The following is an 8,415-nucleotide window of genomic DNA, read 5'->3' as shown; positions in this document are numbered from 1 at the left end:
AGCAGAATGTGGTTTGACATCAAATAATGTATTGTTGTAGCAACATGGGAGTGATCTGCAGTAATATACTTCAAAGCAAGAATGTGCCCAGGGCATAATAGAGTGTATAAAAGGCCTGCCTGAGATATCCCAGGTAGGCTGCCTCTTTCAGTTGTCAAGTACAGTTGGACGACGTAGCCTCACAAAAAATTGTAATAAAGATGTCTTTTTCATATTTCAGATTCTCTGTTGATTTCTTTGCTGTATTTGAATGGACTACTTATTGGTAAGACCCCTGGGTAGAAGTGATGAAGAATTTGAGCATTGACTGTGGTTGGTGTTGAAAGGTGTATGAATCTGGGACATATTCACAATGGGTTTAGCCTCTATGAAGAGAAAATAGACATCCGGGATAAACCCGAGATGGGCGGGTGTATGTGCTATCTTTGGCACATTGGGTCTGGGCGCTATCTCTCACAGAGCGACAACAGGTATAACCAGAGGACAGCAAGTTACATCCCGAGCAGATGAGAGTGCTATGCAGAGCAAAGTGGATCTAGGTACTATCTATAGTAGAGAGAGAACAGGATTATTAAGGGAACAGTAAGGTAGGACCCAGAGCAGGTGTAGATGCTATTCAGAGCAGCAGGTCTAGGCGCTAATCTATAGCACAGCAAGTGTAGGCACTATGCACAGAACAGTGTGTCTAGGCACTATCTATAGCAGAGTGGATATAAGACTATTAAGGGCACAATAAAGTATGACCCTGAACAGAACACATGTAGATGCCATCTAGGGCAGCAGGTCTAGGCGCTACCAATAGTGGAGCCAGAGCAGGGGCTATGAAGAACACAGTGGGTTTAGGCGCTACCTACAGCAGAGCAGGTGCTACGAAGAACACAGTGGGTCTAAGCACTAAGTAGAACAGGAACATTAAGGCCAGAATAAGGTATGACCCTGAAAAGAACAAATGTAAGTGCCATATAGAGCAGCAGGTCTAGGCGTTACCAATAGTGGAGCCAGATCAGGGGCTATGAAGAACGCAGTGGTTCTAGGCGCTACCTACAGCAGACTGAGTCTGTGAAGATTTCAGAACAGACAGAGTGACAATGATATTAATGAGGCAGTGTGTGGACTGTACGGCTGTGATTAAAAGAAGAGCTGTGGCGGTGTCTAGGCGCTATCAATATTATATCCACTGGGTACCTTTGATGTCTTCAGGAATTCAATTAATCAAGACATTGATTAACAAGAATGTAAATTCATCTCAGCATTATTAGTAATGGATGAGTTAAGTGGGCCTGATCAATAAATTGATTGGTGTTACACTGACCGGCGATGTATCAACAATTCTGAATCACTAACTTAAATTACTCCATTTTGTTAGACCTGGCACATTGGCGTGAGTCTCCCTGCCACTTTTTGCTGATGTGCCTCAGATGTTTTGATGGTGTTTGCTGCTCAGGGCACTGCGCCACGGCCAATCCGTGCCGCAGTGCAAGTGCTCCCAATGTAAACTGTACCTACAATTGATCTCCCCGACTGGCTCATTGGATTTACTATCAGTCCCCAGTAAAGTGCACCAGGAGTGCCAGGGCTTGTAAATGCCAATACTGCTAGTGGGCCTGCAGCGCTGGTTGCGCCACCCACAGTAGCAGCCTTTTAAAATGTGTCTAGGGTCTGCCATTGGAGAACCTGCGTGCAGCCTGGTACTGTCATGCTGGCTGGGCAAGTGCACACACTTGCCAGCTCCTAAACCTTCCCTTTACTTCATGTGAGTCACCCCTATGGTAGACACAAGGGCAGGGTGCATTGTAAGCATAAGGTAGGACAAGCCCTGATGTGTGTGGCATGTCCTAATAGTGAAATACAGTCATTTTCGTTTTTCACTATTATAAGGCTACCTGTTCTCATAGGCCAAGATGGGCTGCTGGAATTATTACACCCTATAATCCCAGCAGGCTCAGGGAACATGGTAGAAGGTCGAATTTAGTATGCCTGAACTCCGAATAATAAAATACTTCTTTTAGTAAAGTTTATTTCAATATCCTGTGTTTGCAAATGCTACATTTAGAAAGTTAGCATTTGCTTGCCTAACCATTTCAGCCCACCTCTGCCAGGATGTGTATCTGCTGTCTGGGTTGTGTGAGTACAAAAAACAGAAGGGGGAGGTAGAGTAAATAAAGAAGGATTCTTACTCCACAGACTTACATAAACAAAAAGAATCCAACTAAGGTCAGAGGGGAGTGTTCAGCACAGTGGTGTGGGAGCACTTACTGTTTTGTAAAATACCCCTCACACACCAAAAGGCCCCTTGGTGTCATGCTTCATCATCGGGGTCTTCGCACCCCTCTATCTGAATGCGGCGTGCTACGACCTACGACTACGCGGGAGCACTTTTTAGTTTGACTATATGCGGTGCATGTTTGTGGGGATATTATTATGTGAGTTGTGGGACGTGGTGGAAGGTTAAAAAGTACCTGGCTCGTGAGTATAACGAAAAAAAAAAATTATTTCTAACTCCGGCTGGTACTGTTAAAAAGAAGTGCAGTGCAAGGTCAGATCTGTCGTGTTAATGGACAGGACCTCAGGTGTGCGTCAACATGTTTCGGAGACAGGGCTCCTTCTTCAGGACAGGGGCACAACTTCCCCACCTTACTCACGTTTCATTAATATTACCAAAATGTATTAATGTTGACAAAAAGTGAAAAATAGTAAAAATGATGTGTAGTACTTAAGGCTATGGTGTGCCTACAGCGGTCTGTTACAAGTTCAATGCAATTTGCATGACCTGAGAGGAGAAAAATAAATTAATGGTTACCCATGTACCGGGTAGTTCAGACAGGTGCAGTCCCCTGGAACCAAACCATGTGCTTTAATAAGCCCTGTAAAGAAAAAACACTGACAAGAACACATAACATAGAAACATATATTACTAGGAATATACTAGAAGTTTTTGGTCATACTTGTAAGACTTGCTTGCTTGCTTCATGAGCAAAGGGAACGTCTAGGGGGTGTATGCTAATATGCAATCTGAAGTGAGAAGTAATGCAGGTACAAAATATTCATTCTCAATTACTTAGTTGGTCTTAGAATTGCTTGTTTTTTCTTTTATACTCACGAACTCGGGATGAGTTATTCTCCGTCTTACCCCACACGCTGCTCCGCTGAAGTGAGGAGAGCCCAGGGCGATCGCTATTTATACCCTGTATGTTGTTAATTGTTTGCCTCGTTAGTTTAGAAAGCGGAAATAGTAAGATGACCAAAAAAGGGTTTTCCGCCGCTTATTAGGTCAAGCCGATGGTAAATTGAATGAATATAGGCCCTTGTATGGGACGTCCGGTGGCGCTCGGTGAGTATCACAGCTCTACATGGGCTGCTCATGACCGAGTACCTAAGGAACAAGATGGCACCACCAGGCTTAATCGTCAAAAACTAACCATTCATATTCCAAACTGACATGCAGTTTAAAAAGGAATGGTCGCTCATCTCCTGGCACTGTACGAGAGACTGGCTCGTCCTAATAGTGAAGACAGCTGCCAGGAACACTCATGAACTAAAGATAGAGATCCAAAAAATAGAGGTACAATTGAGCACTTACATAACCCCTGCTGACCTAAAAATCAGGTTAGATGAACTTAACCAACAGATGACGGAGTTTGAATTTACGTTAAAACAAAGCAAGTTCAACAAACTCCGTAAGGATAAGGATAAATTTACACCAGAGGGGGCATACCCTTATACCAGGCCCGACTATGTCTCTAAAAATCAAAACAGTGACATCGACAGCGATGGCTTTGACAACGGTTCATCGGGCTCCAATTCCAGTGGCAACCAACGATATCGACCCGCAAGGGGCGGTTGGAGACAGAAGAGGCAGCAGTTCCCGAGACAGCGAGGTTGGAGAGGATACCAACCCCCACCTCAGTTCCAATAGTATATGGGACCCCCACCATTCACTCCGTTCCAGTTCGGCCCTCCAGCCGCTGGTCATGGTTACCCACAATGGAACCCGGAATTTGATGGTGGTTTCTATAGTCCACAACCTTTTTTAGGTACCCGCCCAGGACAACGAAGGAGGAACCGGAAGGGCAACAACGTTGCATGGGAAGATCAGGATCAGGGCAACTCCCGAATGACCAAGAACATGATGGGCTCCCTCCCCAACCAACCCTCAACCAGCGAGAGAGGGACCTAGTAGTGAACTTGACCCCAAGGCCCTTAACTGAGATACAGAAAACAGTGTTGAACAAAGGCTCGGGTTTTGTGCCAACACAAAAACCCGACATTTTCAGACTAAACATGGAGATACAAGACTTCGTCAGGAAACTGAAATTACAAGCCTTTTTTATAGACAAACCATCCACTACACCAACTGACACAGGCCTCCGACCTAAGTCCACTTTCACTCCACCAGATTCAATGCTCGTTATCGAACTACTAACGTTTGAAACAGCTATCATGACTGAAGTCAACAACTTAAATCCGTCTAACACCAATACCTTTTACAATACCAGTAAACTGGAACAACAAGCCATCAAAGCATTGGCTGAAGAAAAAGACGTGATAATAAAACCAGCAGATAAAGGTGGTGCAATTGTCCTGCAAACCGCAGAGGCGTATGACAATGAGTGCATGAGACTGCTAGCAGACAGACGTAACTACACCATCCTGCAGCAGGACCCCACCGAGAACCTCCGTATAAGAATAGGAGGCATGATTGAAGAGGGTTTAACGCATGACTGGCTGAGTAAGAAGTAAGGCGAATTCCTGGCACAGACTGCGCCGCGTATTCCCTACTTCTACTGTATCCCTAAAATCCATAAGAACATCACGAACCCACCAGGGAGACCCATATTATCGGGCATTGGCTCAATACTAGAGCCTCTGTCAAAATTTGCAGAAGCATTTTTACGTCCCCTGGTACAGTCAACGGACACCTACCTAAAAGATACCAAATCTGTCTTGCAACTCCTACAAGACTTGACTTTTGACGCCAGTACCCAACTTCTAATAAGCCTGGACGTTGAAAGCCTTTATACTAGTTTGCCACATGATGAGACGCTCCTGATCATCGAGGAGGTCCTCTTCACAACACCCTGGCAGTACCAAACACCCAGAGGGCTGGTCCTAGAATGTATATCCCTGGCACTACAGAAAAACATTTTTCAATACAAATCAACAAATTATCAACAAAGCCATGGTACCAGCATGGGCAGTACTTTTGCTCCCAGTCTGGCTGGGTTATATGTACATCATTTAGAAACAACTAAGATTCTCCACACCCATAACCCTTACAGACAAAACATTAAGTCGTGGAAGAGGTACATAGATGACATTGTGGTCATTTGGGAAGGTGACCAACAGTCTGTAAACGACTTTCTCATTTGGCTAAATAATCAGAATGCTTTCTTGAAATTCACAAGTTCAGTCTCTAACCAAACACTGTTTTTTCTGGACTTAAACATCTATGCGGAAGGTGGGATGCTAAAAACGACGATCCACTTCAAACCGACAGCAAGGAATTGCCTGCTACGGTTTGATAGTTTTCATCCGAGACACCTCAGAGAGAACTTACCATACGGCCAGTTTTTATGCCTAAGGCGTAACTGCACTGAGGTTTCGGAATTCAGAACACAGGCTTGTGATCTGAAAGAGAAACTAAAATTACGACAGTATCCTGTAAAAATCATCGATAAAGCTATGAAGCGAGCCAGGAATAACCACAGAGAGGCTCTACTGGAGGATAGACAGAAGGCTCCTACAGAAGTCACACAACCTATCTGCGTGACGACTTATAATACCATGTCTAACGAAGTCTCCAAGATTATCAACAAACACTGTGGCATCCTCACATGTGGTAATCTCAAACTTCAAAAACCTATGTTTGTATATCGTAGAGGACGGAACCTTAAGGACATATTAGTGCATACACGACCCAAGCCTGCCCTCGAATCCAGACAGTCCACCACAGGAGTACAAGGCCATTTCCCATGCAGCATTGCAGCAGTTGCCATCTTACAGAAAAGAGCACCACATTAACTTTCAGGAATGGCACCACATGGGAGCACTGTAGAATGACAAACTGCAATACCAAGAACGTGGTTTATCTCATCACATGTCCCTGTGGCTTAGAATATGTCGGGATGACTACCAGGGTCATAAAGTCACGCATGAACGAGCATAAAAGCAATGTACGTTGCAAAAAGAGCACAACAAAAATGGCGACGCATTGCCTCAATGCTCAACACTGCGTGAACGACCTAAGGTGGACAGTGATTGAACAATTGCCATCTGATGTAGGTCTTTTTAAGAAAGAACAAAGATGGGTGTTTCGTCTAGGCACCCACATCTCAGGTTTGAACGATGAAGTACCTTGGGGACAACTGTCCCACTAAACTCTGTTACATCTATCATCCACCTGACCTTTTGGTGAAATGTAGTTTTGTTTCCATATCTTTATAATGAATGTGCATCGTAATACAACCTTACCCCTTGACCTGGGGCCCCACAACATCGATCATTATGATATACGGCACAAAAACATTCACAACCATTTAAAAATTGTACTTGATCTATAGCACAACAATAGTTATCGGCAATTGCCAGAATAACCTTCTCGGGTCATGAAAATACCAGTCTCCGGACCTACTCTGCCCATAACGCATGTGCGGGTGATTACCGGCACACCTCGCGCATGCGCAATAGGATAACACGCGCATTGGGCATGCGCGAAGGCAGTACAGCGCTCAGGATCACACGGAGCTGCGATACTCACCGAGCGCCACCAGACGTCCCATACAAGGGCCTATAATCATTCAATTTACCATCGCCTCGACCTAATAAGCGTCGGAAAACCCTTTTTTGGTCATCTTACTATTTCCGCTTTCTAAACTAACGAGGCAAACAATTAACAACATACAGGGTATAAATAGCGATCGCCCTGCGCTCTCCTCACTTCAGCGGAGCAGCGTGTGGGGTAAGACGGAGGATAACTCATCCCGAGTTCGTGAGTATAAAAGAAAAAACAAGCATTTCTAAGACCAAATAAGTAAGTGAGAATGAATATTTATACCTGCATTACTTCTCACTTCATATTGCATATTAGCATACACCCCCCAGACATTCCCTTTGCTCATGAAGCAAGCAAGCAAGTCTTACAAGTATGACCAAAAACTTCTAGTATATTCCTAGTAATATATGTTTCTATGTTGTGTGTTCTTGTCAGTGTTTTTTCTTTACAGGGCTTATTAAAGCACATGGTTTGGTTCCAGGTGACTGCACCTGTCTGAACTACCCGGTACATGGGTAACCATTAATTTCTTTTTCTCCTCTCAGGTCATGCAAATGGCATTGAACTTGTAACAGACCGCTGTAGGCACACCATAGCCTTAAGTACCACACTACCCCCTTGGCAGCTCGTGCCTAGCCGCCCACGCCTCGAGCCGCACCGCTCCTCCTAGAGCGACGTGCCCCGCTCCGCCTGGGCCGCCCGCATCTTGCCCCTGGCAGCTCGTGCCTGGCCGCCCCCGCCTCGAGCCGCACCGCTCCTCACAGAGCTGTGTCCCGCTCCACCTGGGCCACCCGCATCCTGCCTCCTTGTTCCCCCGAGCCACACTGCCCCAGGTCGCCCCCGCCTCTGAAACTCTGAAGTCTTGTGCGAGGCATTGCCAGCCCGTACGCCTGTAGCGTACCGGCCGCACCACTCCGGAGCCTCGAGATCGTCACCCGCCTTGATCCCCCTCTGATTCGGACGGAAGGTACGGTGCGTAGGAGGAAGCGTCCGCACCGCACCTGATTCCGCCGCCGGTACTGGACGAGTACCCGCCGCGAGGTGCCTGTGTGGGACGCCTACGATTTTACCTCACATTCAAGAAGTACTCTTGCCTTTTCCAGCGCGCACCTCAACAGTACATCACGTACGATGGGCGCCTTTCTACACAGTGTGCTGAGATTCCATCACGCACATCAACAGTACGCCTGTGCCTGAAGCGCCCAGAACCCCTTCCCAAGGACTATTGGGCTATCACCGGATCCAGGGTCTGCACCGTTTTATTTCCCTGTTTGCACACATGAACCAGCGGGTCAAAACACCAGTATCTGTGGAGCACACGGGACCCAGCAACAAGCCTTGGTAAAACCCACAAAGAACCTCTTATTACTAACTAAGCACTGTGGTCATATTCTAATAGCGTTATCTGTCTTGTGATAATAACTGTAGCATATCTTATATTTTTTACATAAGTACCAGTATTTTTGATACAACTTACAGCCTGGTGTCCATTTGTGGGGGGGTCATTATTCTTACTGTGCCTGACCATAAATGCTTAACTGACTTTGCACTCTGAGGATTAGCCTTGACTGCTCACGCCACGCAACCTAAAGGTGGAGCAGGGGTTATTCTTAAGGGGGTAGTTCCCTTGCCATGACTAGAGG

This window comes from Lissotriton helveticus, chromosome 1_1 (assembly GCF_964261635.1).
Source record: "Lissotriton helveticus chromosome 1_1, aLisHel1.1, whole genome shotgun sequence".
NCBI lineage: Eukaryota > Metazoa > Chordata > Amphibia > Caudata > Salamandridae > Lissotriton > Lissotriton helveticus.
This window is presented reverse-complemented; position numbering follows the sequence as displayed.